General features: G+C 34.8%; 1 protein-coding gene and 1 pseudogene across 10 annotated transcripts in view; both read right to left on the minus strand.

The window, feature by feature from the left end:
- The window catches only part of AHI1 (Abelson helper integration site 1), a 163,614-nt gene that overhangs the window by 40,947 nt on the left and 103,201 nt on the right, over nt 1–19,466 (minus strand). The window lies entirely within an intron of this gene.
- LOC107516180 lies at nt 1,033–5,078 on the minus strand (annotated as a pseudogene).

Below are 19,466 nucleotides of genomic sequence, written 5' to 3' on the forward strand. Positions count from 1 at the left end.
CCACATGGCTCATGAGAACCTACTCGTATTCCAGTGTATTTTTATCTGATATGTTAACTTCTCATTTAAAGTCTCCTTACTCTCTTCTGAGCATCACTGTATACACATAAACTTCTTTGCTTGTTTTAACTTGGAAGTGGATTCTGCATAAATCATGTCTTCTTCAGCTCCAATTAGATTTTATTATCTCACTGGTCTAGGATAAAGTAAAGCTCCATAAAAAAGCTGAGAGACATAATTCCATCAAGAGGTTTGTTTTGAATTAATATTATTTCTATTTTCTTTTTATTCTGCTAGGTCTTGTCACAGAAATTCTGTCCTGACCATTTTCTTGGTGAGTGTATTCTATAATGTACGATTCCTTGCACACAGTGGTCTACCGAGTAGCTTTCAGTTCTTTGCAGAACAGAATAGCTTCAGCAATACAAGCCAAAATTGAGCTGACAGAACAGTTATGAAATGTTTCTGCAATAGAAGTTTAAAAACATGAGTTGACGTTTGCCCATGTTAGTTATGACAGATCTGGGCAATGAGATGTCCCATAAAATCCACGTGGTCAAATCTTGATCACTACTCATATACTGGAAACGGAGTTCCTTCTCTTTCTCAAAACTTGCTGAGTTGCCTGGCACGAGCGTGGTGGAAGTGTCTTTTATTTTTCTGACATACATTTTCAGTCTTCATAGCAGTGCTTGCCAGATACTGTTTCTTGGTTTGAGCAGTCTGCCAGACTATTATAAGACACTTAGGTGAATTCCTCTTTGTATTATCTTCTGAGAGACTTTTTTCCCCATTATTATATTGCCTCTCAATATTTCTTAAAAAGAGTGTACTGAAGAAATACTAATGTATTGTTCGGCAGATGTCCCTTGCAACTTTATCTATTATGCAATCCAAAAATCAATATCTCTAATAGCCCTAAGTCATTAAACAAGCTGTGTTATGTTGAATAAACTCATATGTTTGAGCACTTTGTCTAGCACTGCGCTTCGACTGGGTCCACAATGGTTGGGGAACTTCTCTACTTCGACCTGCAGCCAAGGTGGCCTCGGATCACATGACCTTCCCTCTGCTTTCTCCTTGCTTAATTTCAGACTTCTGGCCTCCAGAACAAATTTCTGTAGTTTTAAGCCACACCAAGTTTGTAGTGACTTCTTATAACAGCCCTAGAAAATGAATACATGTGAATTCACTTTGGTGAGTACTGGATTTTCTTGTATTCCTTTAAGGAGTGTTGGACCTTTTCTGGCATATAGGTACCCGAGATCATTTTGACTTGTTCCAGGATTGCTTTTTAAGTTTTCATAGAACAGATTTATGAAGAGTTTATTCTAGAGCTCAAAAACCCCACTTCTAGGGTGTGATCCTCTGGATAATTCTACCTGATGCTCCACATATTAGACTTTTCCATTCTGGCTATCCGGAATGGGAATTTTCCCCATTCTGTTGTGTAGCCTACTACTCTCTAAAGGTCCTTTCCTTCCTGAGTTTTACCCCATGCATGTGCATATCAATACTCCGCTGAAAATGTGATAAAGACACTACTTACAGTTATTGGCAAGATTATTACCAATTAATATAAGGTGAATAAAAAGTAACATCTTGGTAATGATTATATGCTAGAAGCTTTATTACAGTTTAATTCACCAAAAAAAAATGTGTATTTTTTTGTGTTCATGATAAATACAGTTATGATCTTATTAAACTTTTCATATTCTTTAAAAAAGCACATTAAAGTTTACTATACAAATATTTAAGTTATACTTAATTGGTGCTTAAGTAATAATTAAACATTTGTTCTTTTTTGATCTCAAACATTTTCTCCTCAGTTATGGGCCATCTCCTCTACACGTGGAGCAACCTTTGGCTACGTGGCTGGACTATTATCTCACAATTTTAGAGAAACTGAAATAGAAAGCAACTTACACATAAAAACAATTAACTGGAGAAAAGGGAGAAGATATTTCTCTGCAGATTCCATAATGACTGTGTAGAAATGTATATGGTCTAAGCCAGGCAGTTTCATTTACAATATGGTTTGTTATCTAGTTACAATATGATGTGATTAGTTTTTTAAACTATGATACTCCTGAGAGATTGTACCTTCTAGTTGAAAGAAAATATTTTTAATAGATTGTGGTTTCAGATGCTGTTTGCTGCTTTTTGGACCTTTAAGAAAAATTCTTAATGAATTTTACAGGGTGCAGAGGACAGAATTTTCATTTTCTTTTTTCAAGTTTTTAATCTGTTTCTTTATTTATAAGAAGTCTGGGGATAGCTGCAGCATTTTGTATGCTTTCTGAAAAAAAGCACACCATTTCCTTGGCCACAGAAGGTGTTTCTCGTGTAATCAAACAACAGTTTATCCATCTTGCGCCCATTCTTATTTTTTTCCCCTTTGTGTTTCTTGGGAGTAAAATGGCTATAATAGCCTCATCAAATACAGTCTTCAGTCCCTTTTGGGTTAAAGATAAACACTGCACAAATAGCATGCTCCTTTCTCATTTGCTAGTTTTTGTTCTTATTCCACATAGATAGAATTTTCCTCATATCATTAAGTCCTGCTAAATAAAATTTGGGGGTCTCCTCAGAAATCAATCTGAGTTCCTATTAATAAAAAGGTCCATTTGGTGCATATTCCTTAAGTTTTGGTACCCACTCCTTTCACATTGGGAAATGAGGCTAGATTGACCACAGAGAAGCATATACAGAAGACAATGGTCATTGGATAAGATAAAAGTCTCAGAAGATCATAATCTTCCTATCTTGCTATGTTGTAGAGTCCAAGGAGGTACTGCTTGCCCCCTACAGCGATGCTGACTGTGTAGTGGTAGAAGATGGTGGGCATTTACTCCTCTAGGAAGGGGTTACTGGCATAGCTTATGAGTAGGCACATCTTGGTGGTTGTCAAACACCATGAACTGGCTCATCAGTGCTCTTGGCCTTGAGCTATTCTGCTACTGGATAGCCTCTGGGCATGCTCCCAGACACTTCTATGCCTGCCTGTTGTCCTCCAGTCAGTAATTACTTAACAAGTGAAATAAAGTAAGGTTTAAGAAAGTCTCATTTCTCAATGATGTCAATAAAAGAATATTTGGTCTTTATTAGTAAAAAAGAGATTTTTAAAAGTAGAAAATCAAATTTAACTATAAATCCTGAATTGTACAGAAGTATACTATTAAATACTCAAATGACTCCTTTATTAATAGTGACATTGGGGCTATATTTTATTTCGCAAGAGGAATAAAGAAACATACAGTTATATATATTTCTAGCATCATCTGGCAGCAATACATATAGTCTCTTATGACTATATCCATGAAGAGTTTGTAAGACAACCCTAAAGATATTTATAAGAAACCAAGGTCCTTTTATTTTTAACTGATCATATCTTCATTATAATAGATTAAGAAAACAGAGATAAAAAAGATAAATAGTTGCATAAAGTTTACTGTCTCTACTATCTGTTCGTATCCTGCTATATAATGCTAGTATATGTGAACCTCAAATATTTTATTAAACAAATATTTGAATATATTTAATTCTATATATCTTTTGGTAAAGTAACTACCAAGGGTAATTGAAAGAATACTAAACTAGGAATCAAGGCAGTGAATTTCCAGTCCTGTCTGGGCCTCCAACACTAAAGTATATCATAGAACACTCAGACTGAACATCTGTAAATGTTCAGTGTAAAAAGGGGGTGGAACCAGATGATAATTGGGTATACCTTCCAACTTTAAAATCCTATCATACCTGGTACTCAAATAACTATTCCAAAAGAACAGCATTCATAAATTTAAAAGTAAATTCAAAATATTAATCTATTGGATAATAATATAGCTGAATTGTGATCATACATGAACCGGAAAAGTTAGTTTGGCTGCTGCAACATGACACAGAAAAAGCCTTGTGGTAGTAATTAAAACGATAATGATAAAGCTTTTCTTCTGAATTTACCCTGTGGAAACACTTCTTCTTCTACAAATAGAAACGACTTGATCTTTGGACTTCCCAAATAAGCTACTCATTTTATATGGTGATTGGTATCAATTAAACCTTTCTTACAGAAACCACAATTCACATATATTATTACAGTGAATTATTAGTGCTTCATTGAAAAAGACTCTAAAATGTATCTTTTTATTGGTTGTTTCCTAAAAAAAATCAAGAGAATGATGCAGACCTTTATAGACTGGGCTACAGGTTTTTTGTTGTTGTTAGCAAAGAAAAATGATAGTGTATGTTCCTTCCTTGGGAGAGAAAGCAAAGGGAGAATTATGAATCACTGGTTTACATCAGAATTCTCAAAGTGTGGTCTACAGACCTGCAGTGGCAACATTACCTGGAAATTTGTTAGAAATGTAAATTCTTGGGCCCCATTCCAGACCAACTGAAACCATATATTCTGGGGATGGGCCCAGCAGTCTGAGTTTTAACAATCCTTCCAGGTAATTCTGATGCACCTAAAGTTTAGTTAATACTCTATAAAACCTGTATATTTATTTTCTGTACATATCAAGTGATGCAACTGAATGGGTAAGTAACATAATTTAAAATATAAAGCCAATCTTACAACAAATTATTACTGACAATACTTAAACAACAGTAACTCGTTCCTCCTTTCCTATTAGTTTTACTTATTTTTCTTAGTTTCCCTCGTCTCACTGAAATGCTGACTAGCTCCAGATTTGAGTAATTTAACATCTACTTCGTCATTTTTTCAAAAAGCTCATGCTCAAACTGCAACTAGGAGTCATAGTTAACATTTCTTAGGTTTCTCTACAACCTCTTTAAGAATTAGCAAAATTTTTAAAATAGAAAAACATGCACAGGTCTGTGCAAATCAACAGACCTGTATATATTGATGCAAAACACTTTAGAAATGCCTTTCTAAACATGAACAGACACCTGCAGGAACTCTGAAATGTCTAAATGAGTTATAATATCTATTATTCTCTTTTATAGTGAGGTATGGATCTTTCTCTGTGATAAAATATAAATAATATCTTTCTCTGACTTATTTCACTCAGCATAAAAATCTCTAGGTCCATCCATGTCATTGCAAATGGTGGGATTTCATTTTATTTTAATGGCTGAGCAATATTCCACTGTATATATGAACCACAACTTCTTTATCCAATCGTCTGTTGATGGGCATTTAGGTTGCTTCCATATCTTGGCTATTATTGTAAATTGTGCTGCCATGAATACTGGAGTGCATAGATCATTACGAATTATTGTTTTGGTTTTCTTTGGATAAATCTCTAAAGTGCAAAATACCATGTGATTTCACTTACACGCAGAATCTAAGGAACAAAAAGAATAAACTAATCAAAAACTGACTCACAAATATAGAGGACAGAGGGGGTGGGGGATGGGACACCGGGAGAATAGAATTTGTAATGAAGTACAAATTAGTAGCTGATGGATGGTCACAGGGGTAGGAGCACATAGGGAATGCAGTTAGCATTAATATATTGGCTAGGTGGAAAACCAGAGGAGAGAAGGAGCAATTACGGGGATCATTTTATAAACTATATAAATGGCTAACAATGTACTGTATATTTGAAACAAATAATAAATAAATAGATAAATAAATAAGATATATGCATAATAGAGATAACAACTATTACTTGAAAATAACATTAGGTCTGGAGACAACTCTTTGAAAATGAAATTAAATCTTTTTAACGCTTGACGGCATCTTCAAGATTTCCTGAGCACCTGTTATAAGTGTAAAGAGTTATAGTCCTTGATATTTCAAGACAATCTGTACAGAAACTCTTGAGAACTACTTAAGAGCAATCCTAAGAACATCTGTTTAATTTATTAATGGAATTCATTAACATTATAAAACTTTCTAAGATGAATTATTATCTCATTCATATAATAAATATCTCATGTGTGTGCTACATATATACATGGTACTGTACAGCATATGTAAACTATGAGGAAATGAGGCATATAGTTTTTTACCTGAAGATGCTTATAATATAACTATGAAAAATATAGTTTCAAATATTACATACTTAAAAATACTTATTCTAAATGTTTAACATAAAATAATATCTTTATAATAATCAGTTCTGTTTTATAAAATTTTTGTTGAAAAACATTTCATTTAAATGTTTTAGTTTTATTCAAACGAGGTTGTAAAATTTACTAGTTATAAAACAGTATACAATCTCAGTTTGGTTATTTCTCAGCATGAATGTATATATGGGAAATTGAAATTTGGCTAAGATGACAGCATATATATATATATATATATATTAACATGTGTATCCATTTTATCACTGCAGTTTATATTTAAGGTTGGAGAGAATTACTGAAATGACTATAGGCAGAGTTAATTTGGAAGGACCCTGTGCAGGAATCATAAGTAATAAATTTACATGGAAAGAGGAAAGCTTTTTAGGTTACTGAAAGCCAGACATCAATATTTAACTGCTTATCTACTTAAACAATGAGGCCTATTTCTAATTTGAGTATCAATCCAAATATTCCAGGAAAAGCTCATGTACACACATGTGAGTATTTGGCTTAGCTGGGAAGAAGATAATATAATAGTAGAAGGAAAAGCTTAATGGAAATGTTCCTACTTTAGTATTTAATTCTAATTGTGATATATATGGAGAAGTAGACAGTTAAGTAGGAGGCTCTAAACTTAAACAGTACTCCAAATAGCAAAACAGAAATAAGCAAATAGAATTTTAAAGAAGCAAATGGAAAATTCTGAGCTTACAGACAGATGAGATAGAGGGGAAGTACTTCCGGAATGGGGGAGTAATGAAAATTGGTTCCTTCATAAAAGCAGGAACACTGGCAAAAACTGTCAAAATCAACTTTTTACGAACTCTGACAGTTAGCCAAAGATGACAAGAATCCAAGGAGCAATTTGAGAATAACAGTTGAATTTTGTTAAACACAGCAAGCTCTGTGGAGTTTTAACCTGTCCTATTCCCATTATCCTTCTGCCAGTTCAGTGGCAGCCTTAGAAACCAACAGACTCACAACCATGGTAACTGAAAACCGGCCAGCTAGCAGTTACAGGGCAAAATAGGTTCAGAGTGCCTCCAAAGCTCCACCTCCCGAGAAGTACCACTAATTGTGACACATATGGCAGCCCCTGAAAAGCTCTGTTCTCGGGGCTTGTCTTTATTTGATGTGACTCAGAGCCAGCTGTGTGAATAGCCATATCCCTAGGGCATTTGTCAAAAACAATTAGCTGCAATTTAGGTGGTGATACAAGTTAGGACAAATAAGGGGATGGCCAAAAAAAATTGTAAGAAAACAATGAGAAATTACATGTTTATAGGGTACTCTGAAAAACTCCAGCACGTTCCTGGAAATCGAGAAGGCCACGTGCATGTATATGATGGTGCGTGTGCACAGGTAAGACCAGAAAAAGCTCTCATCTTTCACCTCTGGCTGACTTTTACAGTCTGTACAAGCACAAAGTAAAGTTTATGTAAGGCATAGTTATAAACTGCCTATTGAAGCACTGAAAACATGTCCCAACACACAAAAAATCCCTTGGAAAAGGCTGCAGGACTTGGTTCCAGGCATTTAAGGAAATCCCTGACCAGTCATTGGCTGACCACTAAGCTAACCAAGCAGACACTTCAGTGGTTGTACAACACAAAAACTATACACTTTATAGAATTTCTCCAGGAAAAGTCAGTAACTAAATAAATAGTAACAGTAACAATAACAAAAAATGACAAACCATGGAAGGGTGGGGGTAGAGAGTCTGATTTCCAGGTTTGTCACATTACATTTTCTCAAATGTCAAGTTATCAAAAAAAAATTACAAGGTACATAAAGTATAACCCTACACAGGAAGCAAAGAAGTCAATAAACATTGTCCTTGAACAAGCCTAGATATTGGATTTACTAGACAAAGATTTTTAAATCACTAAGTATTATGTATGTTCAAAGACCTAGAGGAAACCATATCTAAAGTCTTAAGAGAAAGTATGAGAATGATACCTCAGCAAACAGAAAATTTCAATAAAAAGACAGAAATTATTTAAAAACAAACAAATTCTGGAGTTGAAAAGTACAATATCCCCTGGAGGGCCTCAAAAGTAGATTTGAATTGGCAGAGGACAGAATAATGGAAGTTTTAAGATAAGTAAGTTGAGATGATCTAGTCTGAGTAACAGAAAGAAAAAAGAATGAAGAAAAATGACAGAGCCAACATCCTTTCCTGATAAAAACACTTAACAAAGAATACAAGGGAACTTCCTCAACCTGATAAAGGCTATACAAAGGACAGTGGATTTTGTTAAATGCTTTTCCTGTATCTACTGAGATTATTGTATAGATTTTGGCCTTACTGTTATTAATATGGTCTATTACATTGACTGATTTTCATATGTCAAATAAACCAGTCTGTCATTCCTGGGACAAATCCTACTTGGCCATAGTATATAATACTTTTTATACATTGTAGATTCCGTTAACTAGTATTTTGTTAATGCTTTTACATCAATATGGGTGTTACCTATTTCCCCTTCTTGGCTCAGTCTAGCTAAAGCTTTGTTAATTTTCTTGATCTTTCGAAGAACCAATTTTTAGTGTCATTAATTTTCTCTATTCTTTTTCTATTTGCTATTTCATTTATTTCCATCCTAATAGATCTACTAAATTCAACTCTATTTCTAAAAAAAAAAAAAAAAAATTATCTCTACATTTGGTATAATAAACTCTGAATCTATCTATCTATCTATCTATCTATCTACATATATATAATTTAAAAAATATACCTAGCATATAATTATATAGTAAAATAAAAGAACTTTCCCAGTTAGGAAACAGGCAAAGAATTTGAATAGATTCTTCAAAGAATATATGCAAATAGCACTTCAAAAGATGCTCATATTATTAGTAATTAAAGAAATTCAAATCAAAATCAGAAGATACCACTTGCCACCCACTAGGATGGCTATAAAACAAAGACGGTAATGGGTGTCGATGAGGATGTAGAGAAATTAAAACCCTCGCACATGGTTGGTGGCATAGTAAAATGATTCAGAACCATGTTGCAGAACATTTTGGCAGTTCCTCAAAATGCTAAGCATAAAAGTAACATATGACGCAGCAATTCCACTACTAAATATAAGCCCAAGAGAAATGCAAATATGTCCACGCAAAAACCTGTGAGTGTTCATATAACATTATTCATTACCAGCTAAAAATGGAAACAACTCAGATACTCATCAATGAATTAAATAATAAATAAAATGTAGCATATCCATATACTAGAAGATTATTCATTCATAAAAAGGAATAAAATTTTGATGCACGGTACAACATGGAGAAACTGAAAACGTTATGCTAAGTGAAAGAAGCCAGATACAAAAGGTCACATGCAATGTGACTGTATTTATATATTATATGCAGAAAAGGCAAACCCGTAAAGATAGAAAGCAGCTTAGTACTTGCCAGGTGATGGGGAGAGATGGGAAGGAAAGGGGGTAACTACCAATAAGTATGGGATTTTTGTGGTAATATTGAATATGTTTTAAAATTAGAGTGGTGATAGTTACAAAACTGTTAATATGTTAAAACTCAATAAATTGTACACTTTAAAAGAGTAAATTTTATGGTATGTGAATTATATTCAAATAAAACTATCAAAAAAAGAACATCATAGAAATTACGTTATGGAAGGTGAAGGTGGTTATAATGAATAAAGCAACAGATACAAGCAAAAATAAAGGAGACCATAGCTCTCTATGTCAGAGAGGAGAGCCTTGATTCTGCCTATGGAAACAGAAATATAATTAAGGGAGAAAGCAATACATAAGAACAACTGATAGGCTTAATGTATCACTAAGGTTTTGTTGTTAAGAACTAAGCAGCTGCTAATATCAGTGATAGAAAATTAAAGTGTCAAGGTCTAATAAAGGTCCAGGGGAAGACAGGAATTTTATTGAGCCGTACTCATTTTTAGAGTCTTTGGGTTGCCAAATGGTTAACAGCCTAAGTACTTATAAAGATTTTTTCTAGTAGAACAGAGAAAAGAAAGAATAATTAAGATTAGAAACATCTACTGCAGTGTCATTCATACTTGGGTGTCGGCTGAAACTTAAGGGTAGACAATGAGCTTCACAAGTAGGTCTCAAGGAAGACAGGAGGAAGCCCAATCATCTCACTCTTGGGTGATACTCAAAATTACCTTCTCATTCCTTCACTCCTGTTCTTCAAACAGCTGTCTGTGGCATGTGGGTAACATAGTTTGAAGTGTAGCAGGTGTTTGTTTTTAATTTCCTTTCTCAAGGTCACAGGTGACTCTGCCAGCGCACTAGAAAAACCACAGCTTCTGGGCCCCTTTCTTCCCACCAAACCCCAAGATCCCCTTCTCACATCCAGATTACGCTCTGCTACTATGTGTCTTTACCTCACCCTGCAGCTATTAGACTTGAAGTGCCATTACTCCCAGGAAATCTACTGAGACTCTATCCACTAACCTCAAATCACATCTGATTATGATTTCTGGGTGGGTGGGATATTTTCCAAAAAAAAAAAAAAAATTGAAATTGGCTTTCTTATATAACTTCCATGGTAGATTTATTAAAAGGGCTATGTTCCCTCCTCCACTCAAGGTCTTCGTGACCCTTTTTATCTGTCATTCTGGTCAGCATTTCCAGTAGTGCTCAGTTGTCTACACCATTACCACCCCCTGCCTAATCCTATTAGGAGTTACAGCGATGATACAAAGATCAGATGAGATAATATATAATATGTAGCAGCTTTTAAAACTATAAATTGTTTTTAAGTGTTAATTGCTGTTACTATTACATGAACTACTCCCAATTTTCACAGAATCTGCCTTGTGCCCCTGACATTACAGTTTCATGACATAAAGTGATTTTGCTTTTAGAGAGTTAATATTGTTGGCTCATCTACCATAATTCATTAACACGTTCAATTTAAATGTTTCTAGGAGACCCTTAAAGACTTTTTGTGTTTCAGTCTCCCTACTGGGAAATGATGATAATAATAATACTCTGATCTTATAGAATTATTATGACATTTAAGTGAGAAAACCTACATAAAACACTGCACAGTGCATGGTACAGGATAAGTGCTCATAAATGTTAAGTATAATAACTATTATTCAATTCTTAAAGTTCTTTGAGTTATCACAGAGAAATGGTGTTCTTTAGTAAAATATTTCTTTAGAACACTTGCAACTATAAATGTGTCCATATTTTCCAAACCAAATGTAGTTTTATCTACTCTAATTCCATTTCTGAAAACAAAATTTCTAAGATTGGCAAAGTAAGCTCTGAATCCAAAAAGTGCCCTCAGAGAAGCTTTCTCATGTTGCCATATTACCAGACAAGAAAATTTTATGAAGTTTCATTAAAAACATAGGACAAGAAGTTTCTTTTTTTTTTTTTCAGGAATTTATCTCGATCTTTATGCATCAAACTAATCTATGATCCAATTATGTGGTTATACCAAGAGGTATCTGCATTACTGACTGCTGTGCTGCTATCTCTGTCAAAGACTGATCTCTGAAGACACTGAGATGATGGCAAGATAAAGAGCATCACAGAAAGAAGAAATAGACAAACTATATATGTTTATCAGGCAAAAAAAAAAAAAAAAAAAAAAGAATTGATGGCACCTTAGCAGTGGCAGATGGTACATGAGCATCTAAGGAAAAAGCACTGGTTTAAGAATTTTTAATTAAATTTCTCCCAAAATGGAGAATAATATTTCATGTGATGATGAGAGTTATATTTTTTATTTTCTAAATAATTGTTTTCTTCATTTTATGGCACGATCAACTCAAGTTTTGGTTTCTTCTATGGACTATATTACTGCTTCCTGAAAGGGATCAAATTTTATACTGACTGGCAGGAAAATTGCAAGTAATCACCAAATCTTATTTTAAAAAGTATGCAAGTAAATGCTTTGATAAGCACAACTCCATGTAACACTGAAAATGCTTGTAAATAATAATATTCCCTAAATAAAATGACTTACAAATAAAAAATTAAATTGCCTACAGGTAAGGAAATTGTCACTATTTTTATTTTGTTCCCTGTTTAATATTTTTCTAATGTCTTGAATAAAGACAATAAGAAACATTATAAATTTGTCAATGTTACAGAGTTTGGAAAAAAGCTATTACCACAGGCTGAAAAACATCAGGAGACAAAAGAATTATTACAGGCTGGATAGTGACTCAAAAATAAACTGACAAAAATCGACAAAGATAAATGGACAACTTTGTACTTAGGGTTAAGTAGTAATAGTTGAGAGGTTAATGTGTGCTAAACACTGTATTCAGTACTTGAAACAAGAGAACACCACTAACGAAGTAGGTATTATTATCTTCATTCTAGAGATGAGGATACTGAGGAACAAATATGTAAATAATGAGAAGATAACATCTTCACAGCACATCGTTAATACATCAAGGGATTATGATGGATCATAATTCAGTATTAAACACAGTATCCAGATTACAGAAACCAATACTATCATATTTTCATATTACAATTAGAATATTAAGTCCAGTTCCAGATGTTATTTTTTCCAAAGAATGTGCACAAACTGGAATGGAATCACACCCTACCATCCATGAGACCTCCTTTGAAATGCAGGTCCATGAAAGAATTTAATTTCAATAGAGACTAGTTTATCAAAATTAAAAATACCACACAGGTTTTAGAATTCTTCATCAAACAAAACTACTTTTCAAAATTAGGAAAAATGTCTTTGCTACTTCTTCATTTCTACCAGCAGTTACTGAAGGTACTTAATTAGCTACTAACAACAGGCATTTTGGTTTTTTCTAAAATTGTTGTCTTTCCATTTGATGGTTGAGAAAGTCTGCCTCTGACTGCTTTAACACTTATGACATGCAGAAATGATTGTGCATTCATACTGACATTATTCGCCCATTTATATGCTGCACATAAGCTAATCTGAATTACGATGCTACACTATTCCTGTCTGTTCTTACAATGACAGTAAGTACTACAAAGAAACACGTCAGGGGGCTAAGCCCGTGTTTTGGGCAGGGCATATCACCACCTCCCCTTCACGGCATTCGGTAGCACTCCTGACTTCTGGTTCCTGTTTCCACAGCTGAAGTTCCAGAAGTTGTTGTGTCCCTTCCGCCGCTTGCCCTTTTTGCTGCTCTCAGGAAAAATGACCACAACAATTCCTCTGGAGTAAAGTCTTATGGAAACCATGCATTCAAACTTCTAGATATCTCACTGGCTGAACTAATGATATGTCACAGCTAGAGTCTAAAATGAAATACTTTTAATTTCTTTGGTTTTGTAATACTCTAGATGTATTGTTTTAAAAATTTATGCTCTTTTGAATTGTTCTTGATTCCGGTCTGCACAACTGAACATGCCTCTTCTTGTGTCAGGAAACAGTGAACGAGTCTGAAATGGACAAAACAGCTTAGTGGGGGTTGTTTCAGTGGAACACTGGGCATCCTGACCAGTGCCTTCTCTCTTTCCCACTGCACTCTAACGTGCTCTCTAACCGATCTGTCGGCTACACCGCACAGTATCTGGACACCATACCAATTTCTTGGCATCATTTCACCAGGCATTAGGCTTATGAAGGTGGAGAATGCTGGTCCTGTTGTGAAAAGACGTAGTTTTTGATCTACTAAAGACAACTAACCCATGTCCACTGATTAAGCAGCATGAAATTTCCAATAGCAATGGTAGTGACGAGCATTTGTTACTTGATTTGGTGGACATAACTGCCATGTGTATAACATATGGAAGTGAATTCTAATTGAATCCTGGGAACAGAAAGAATGAGAGAAATGATGAGTGAGCATTCAAGGGATGACTATCAGGGATTTGCTTAGATTTCTGCTTTAATATGTTCTCTTGGAACAGTAAGGGCAGTTTGAAAAGATTCATAGACTTTAGACCTAAAAATGAATTTAAAAGATAAACTTCTTCAACCTTCCTCATTTACCAACTAGAGAAGTTTTAAGTCCCTTGGCAAGACCCTGCCACAACTGCCCCGCTCTACTCCGCTGTCAAATGCTAAAACCAGTCTGCATCTTCTGTCCCATTTACATTGCTGGATCTTTCCTTCCATCTGAGAAATGTTTAAATGTTTATTTTGAATGTAATGTTGTTATATAAATGCCAAATTTAATTTTTCACTTTTGAAGAACAAGGAAAAAGAAACAGTTACTTCATATTCTATGTAGATTTATATTATGGCTGCCCTTTTGGAAAATGCTACCTTCTTTTGTAAAATTAGTCAGCAATATACACACAATGCTAAGCTAACTGCTGTTCTATTTCTCATCCTCCTCTCATTACAGGTTTCTTGAACTGCTTCCAGTTCATCACGCCTCTTAGTGTAACCACTTAGCTTCCCTTATGGGGCCCTGTTCTCATTCTCCCAAATGTTTCTGGCCACCTATGATAGCACAAAACTCCCTGCTTCCACACTCCCCTTGCTTCCAAGATGCCACACTATTCCTGATGTTCCCCATCTCTCTTCTCTCCTCATATGTCTCTGTGAGCGCTCTTCTTCCGAACTCCTGAATATGGACATTCTTGAAGTCCAGCCTGGCTCTTTGCTCTTACTTATTTTTATAGTTTTAGCATATGTTTATTTGTTTAAGTAGTATCTATTGACAGTCTGTAAGCAGTGGTGAATAAGACAGATATGGTCCCTACTTACATCCTATTGGGGAAAACAGGTGATAAACAAAAAAAAACAACTAAAGAAAAATTACAAATTGAGATAAGAACTAAGGTGAAAAAAACAAGTAGTAAATAATAAAGACTACATAAGGTGTATCTACTTCAGATAGAGTGGTGAAACAAGATCCTTTGAAAGTTGCCGTTTACGGGGATCTAAAGAAAAAGAATTAGGAAGATGACCAAGAGCAAAAATGCGTCATTAGGGTCCAATGCTAAGATCATCCATGCGCTCCTACAATCACAATGTATGAATGCAAACATTGAATAGTGAAGAAAGCTGACAGGAAAAAAATTGGTTCATATGTAATATGGTGTTAGAGAAAAGCTTTACATATGCCCTGGACAATCGGAATGATGAGTAAGGGGTCCTAGATCAAATTAAGCTTGAAACATCGCCAGAAGAAAAATGACAAAACATAAACTGTCCTACTTCAGGTAGACCAGTAAGAAGGCAGTGTTCTTCGGAGAACACAATAATGCTGGGACAAATAGAAGGCAGCAAGAAAAGAGGAAGACCAAATATGAGATGGGCTGACTCCATAAAAGAAGCCATAGGCAGGAGTCTACAGGAGCTGAGGAGGGCTGCTGAAGACAGTGCACTGTGGACATCACTCATTCATAGAATCACCAGGAGTTGGAGCCAGCTCGACAGCATGTAACATACACAAAGAAAAAGCCTGTTATGCAAAAGGGTGTAAATACTCCTGGGAGAGAAACCAAATAGTCAAAAGCCTATGAGTGAGTAAATGAAAACTTGGTTGTGTTAACAACAAATCAGCAGAGAGTGTTGTAAGGTGATGCTGAAGAGGCAGGCAGAGACCATATCATGAATGCCCAAAAGACCCCAGGAAAGGGTTTGGGATTTATTCTAAACATAAGAAGTTATTAAAGAGTGTTGAGCCGGAGGATAACTCATTCTGAAAGATCACTCTGCTGTTACTGACTGATGAGTAAGGTGATCGCACGTTTAGAATTGCCCAAGACAGTCCTGGTTTATGCCTGCTATCCTGGTAGCTGGACTTGACTCCAGGTGAGAGTCAGAATATGCAATAAATAAATACTTAATAAAATACTTAAAATAAACTAAAAAATAAAAAGGTAAAAGAAAGAAGATTGGTCAGGATGCAGGCAGGCTTTCATCTGATTCCCTGGTTCCTAATGTCCCCTAGCTGGGACTGTGGGGTCCGCCTTTTGATTCTGGACCTAAGAATCTTCTCAGGCTTGGTATATGTTCTGGTCCTTATTATCTGGCCATTTCTTGTGAATAAATAACATTCAACATCTAGTATATAGAAATATACTGAGTGGGGTACAATGTGTCTTACTTAACTCCTTTATCCTTCATAACAATCCCTGAGGTAGGTATTATTACCCCCGCTTCTAGTTGAGGAAACTGAAACACAAAGAGGTATAAAGAAACTTGCCTAAGTCATATGGAGCAACATCAGGATTTGAAGCCTGGTAATTTGGTTCTGGACTCAGTATTCTTAACCTCTCTTCTAATATTACCTGTCGGTTTGAGAGACTCAGACAAGTTTAGGGAACTGCAAGTAGCTCACAGTGGCCAGAATGAGTACTGGGGAAAAGGTGGAAATAAGTTTAGAAAAGTAGTGGAAGGGCTTCAGATGATTTGCTAAATAGTTTACTTTTTAACTGGTAGGAGATAGGGTGCACTACAGAATCTTTAATGCATGATTGTATTCATGCTTTGGATAAAAAGCTCTGTGGAGAACGGATCTGGGAAGCAAACAGGTAGAGAATGGATTTAAGGGGTGAATAGGTGGAGACTGGACCCTGACTCAGCTTTTTCTAAAGACTGGATATCTGCCTCCTTCCTGAATGGGGCCTGTGAATACTTCTATCATGAAGAATGCACCCAAGATGATATGCAGCTGAAGCCTGAGCCTTCTGATTACTGGGTCTCCCTTCTAGACTTCAGAGCTAGAGAATGTGGCTCTACCAAGCACAAGAAATTTAGTCTTTCAAACTCATCCTTTTTTCCTGAGATCCGAGCCTATGTTCTCAGTTCTCTGCTGAACACTTCTACCTGTTCACGGGCTCAACAAATCTAAAGTGGAATCTATTATTCTCTAAAAATCATCCATTGTTTTTTAAAAACAATGGAATCATCTGTTGATGGAGTCATCATTCCCTAAATAACCAATATCTGTAGTCTTGGAATCATCTTTTAGCACTTTTCTTTTGAGTCCCTATCAGTTCTGATCTCCAAATTTTTCTCACAAGCATTTCTCTATTTCCATTTCCTTTGCCCTTTCCTTATTCAGACCCTTATCACCTTAAGTGTGAATTACAGCAGCTCCACAACTCACTCACCTTCTTCCTCTTGGCAATCAACTATAATTTCATGAGCTGTTTTTATTTTAACTTTTTAAAAACATTTTCCCTTTGGTCATATTCTTATGCTCAAATGTCTTATTATTGCTTATATTGAGAAAGTCTTAATGCTTTTCGTAACACCCAGTGATCTCATAAGTCATGTCCAAATCAACTTTTCTAATCTTCTATCTCATGTCAAATACTCTGCTTCAAACTGGCTATTCATCTGTCAACTGTGTGTATTTTCTTTCTCTTGCGGATCTTTCCCGTCCTTCCTTTATGATCCAGTAGCACCTTCCTACTCCAAACAGCCTCCCAAACCACTGCAGTCCTGGGAACTCCTACAGCACTCAAGGTCTAAAGCATTTTCCTATACTTCAGCACAAGCTTGCCTTAGCGACATAACATCTGTTATACATAGCTCTGAACTTTTAACCATTTCATATATTGGGATTTAACTATTTACAGCTCACCAAGACACAAAGCATGTTTTCTATTTTTTGTATTTCTACTTTTTCCATACTTACCTAGTTCTTGGTATTGTACCATCCTATGCACATTTTAACTAATCGGTGTTTACTGATTATTTAGAAAATAAATTCAGATTATGCCACTGTTATGTTATAGTCCTCCAGTAAAATAAAATTTTCAGAGTTCTAAAAGTTTCTCAGGTAGAAAAATTTAGCAAAATTAAAAAAAGAATTAGGAGAAAAACGTCGAAGAAAAACAAACAGCGTAGTATGCTGATGGGAAAAATCGACATAAGCTTCATAATTTACAATGTCTGGGTAAAAAAGTAATGTGCAGATACTTAAGAAAAATGTTACATTATGGACAACTCCAAAGTCATTTTAAAGGACAACGTATTTTACATTTATTTTTGAATTTCAATAGAATTGCTTTGAATTGCTATTTTATTGATAAGTGAAAACAGATTCTTTTATGACTTAAGTTATAAAAACTTATAGTTTATCAGTTCCTTCTCCACCCTGCAATTACCTACAGGTGGAGATTGGCCATAGGTTCAATTTTATGAGTTTTATAGGAATATATTCACCCCAATCTACATACTATAAATTCCTGGAAAATTCTACAGATTGGAGAAAATGAAGTGCTTCCTTTGGATCAAAGACATTTCATTTGAACTCATGCATTTATCCATAAATGAGTTGCCCCCAATATTTTGTAAAAATGTGAAAAACACATTTTACTTAAATATATGCATGAAGCATATTATACTAATGTGTAATAATGCAATATGTAGCAATCTTGTGAACCTACAGAGTGGGATAAACAATGATGACAATCTAACAACAAAAACAACTCAAAACGTAGAATAAGTACAGATATCATAAAATACCAAAGCCTCAGAATAAAATTAAATTTGTATGGTTCAGATTAGTATATTTGTGAATAAATTTAGTGTTGAGGGCAAGTAACATCATAAACAACTCAGATACATTTTCAGAATAATAACATACTCTAAAACATATTTAAGTTTAGTACTGATGAAAAATTATATGACAAAAACTTATCAATCAAATCTTTAGAGAACCTAGAAGTTTAGCTGCAGAATAAATAAATAGCTTGGTCTTATAATAAGAATAACGAATCAACATTTAAATTTCTAACCCAGCTAGAATATTTAATTCTTAATAATTCATGCAATACTTAGAAGAATGGCAAAAGGGTTCCATAACTAGTATAACCCTGATGAGACCGCCTGGTTTGTGTTTCAACCTGTTGTGGCAGGTGTGTAGTCTTTTGGAATAAAGAAGCTTTACAAAAATCAGTAATTGATTACAATAGAACATATTAATTCTACTTGAATTTTATTGTATTAGTTTTCACTAGAAGAGATTCAAGAACAATTCTCCTCAAATCACAGAAAGTTCTTTATGTGTATTCAACATGGGTTACTATGTTTTAATTCCACCACACAATATGAAAGCTATGGGAACTGCTGTCCATATAGTTGTACATTAAAAGGCAGATATGTTTTAACTATATTCCCTATGTAACAACCTCAAATAAGAAAAAACCAAACTTGTAGGGGGAAGACTTCCTTATGCTAGTTGCTTTTTCTCTTTGATTTGCAAATAAGCCCTTCATTTAAAGGAAATATGGGACTCAAGCCTGTGCTGATTTAACTATTAACTAACTTTTACACCTGCCTTTCAGGGTTCAGACAATGACCTCTGATTAATCTGAGTCTGATATTATCCTTAACTTGCTATAGGCTATAAGCAGGTGCAGCAACTAAGTCTTAAGGTGGCATGATCTAATTATTTTCATATAATCTAGTATTATGATTGTCTAATGTCTTATTTACTTTTCCTATAATGCTAAAATGTCTGAGTGAATAGCACTCAGGACAAAAATCAGTGAAAAGCCACACATTTA

This window comes from Rousettus aegyptiacus, unplaced genomic scaffold (genome assembly GCF_014176215.1).
Source record: "Rousettus aegyptiacus isolate mRouAeg1 unplaced genomic scaffold, mRouAeg1.p scaffold_m13_p_1, whole genome shotgun sequence".
NCBI lineage: Eukaryota > Metazoa > Chordata > Mammalia > Chiroptera > Pteropodidae > Rousettus > Rousettus aegyptiacus.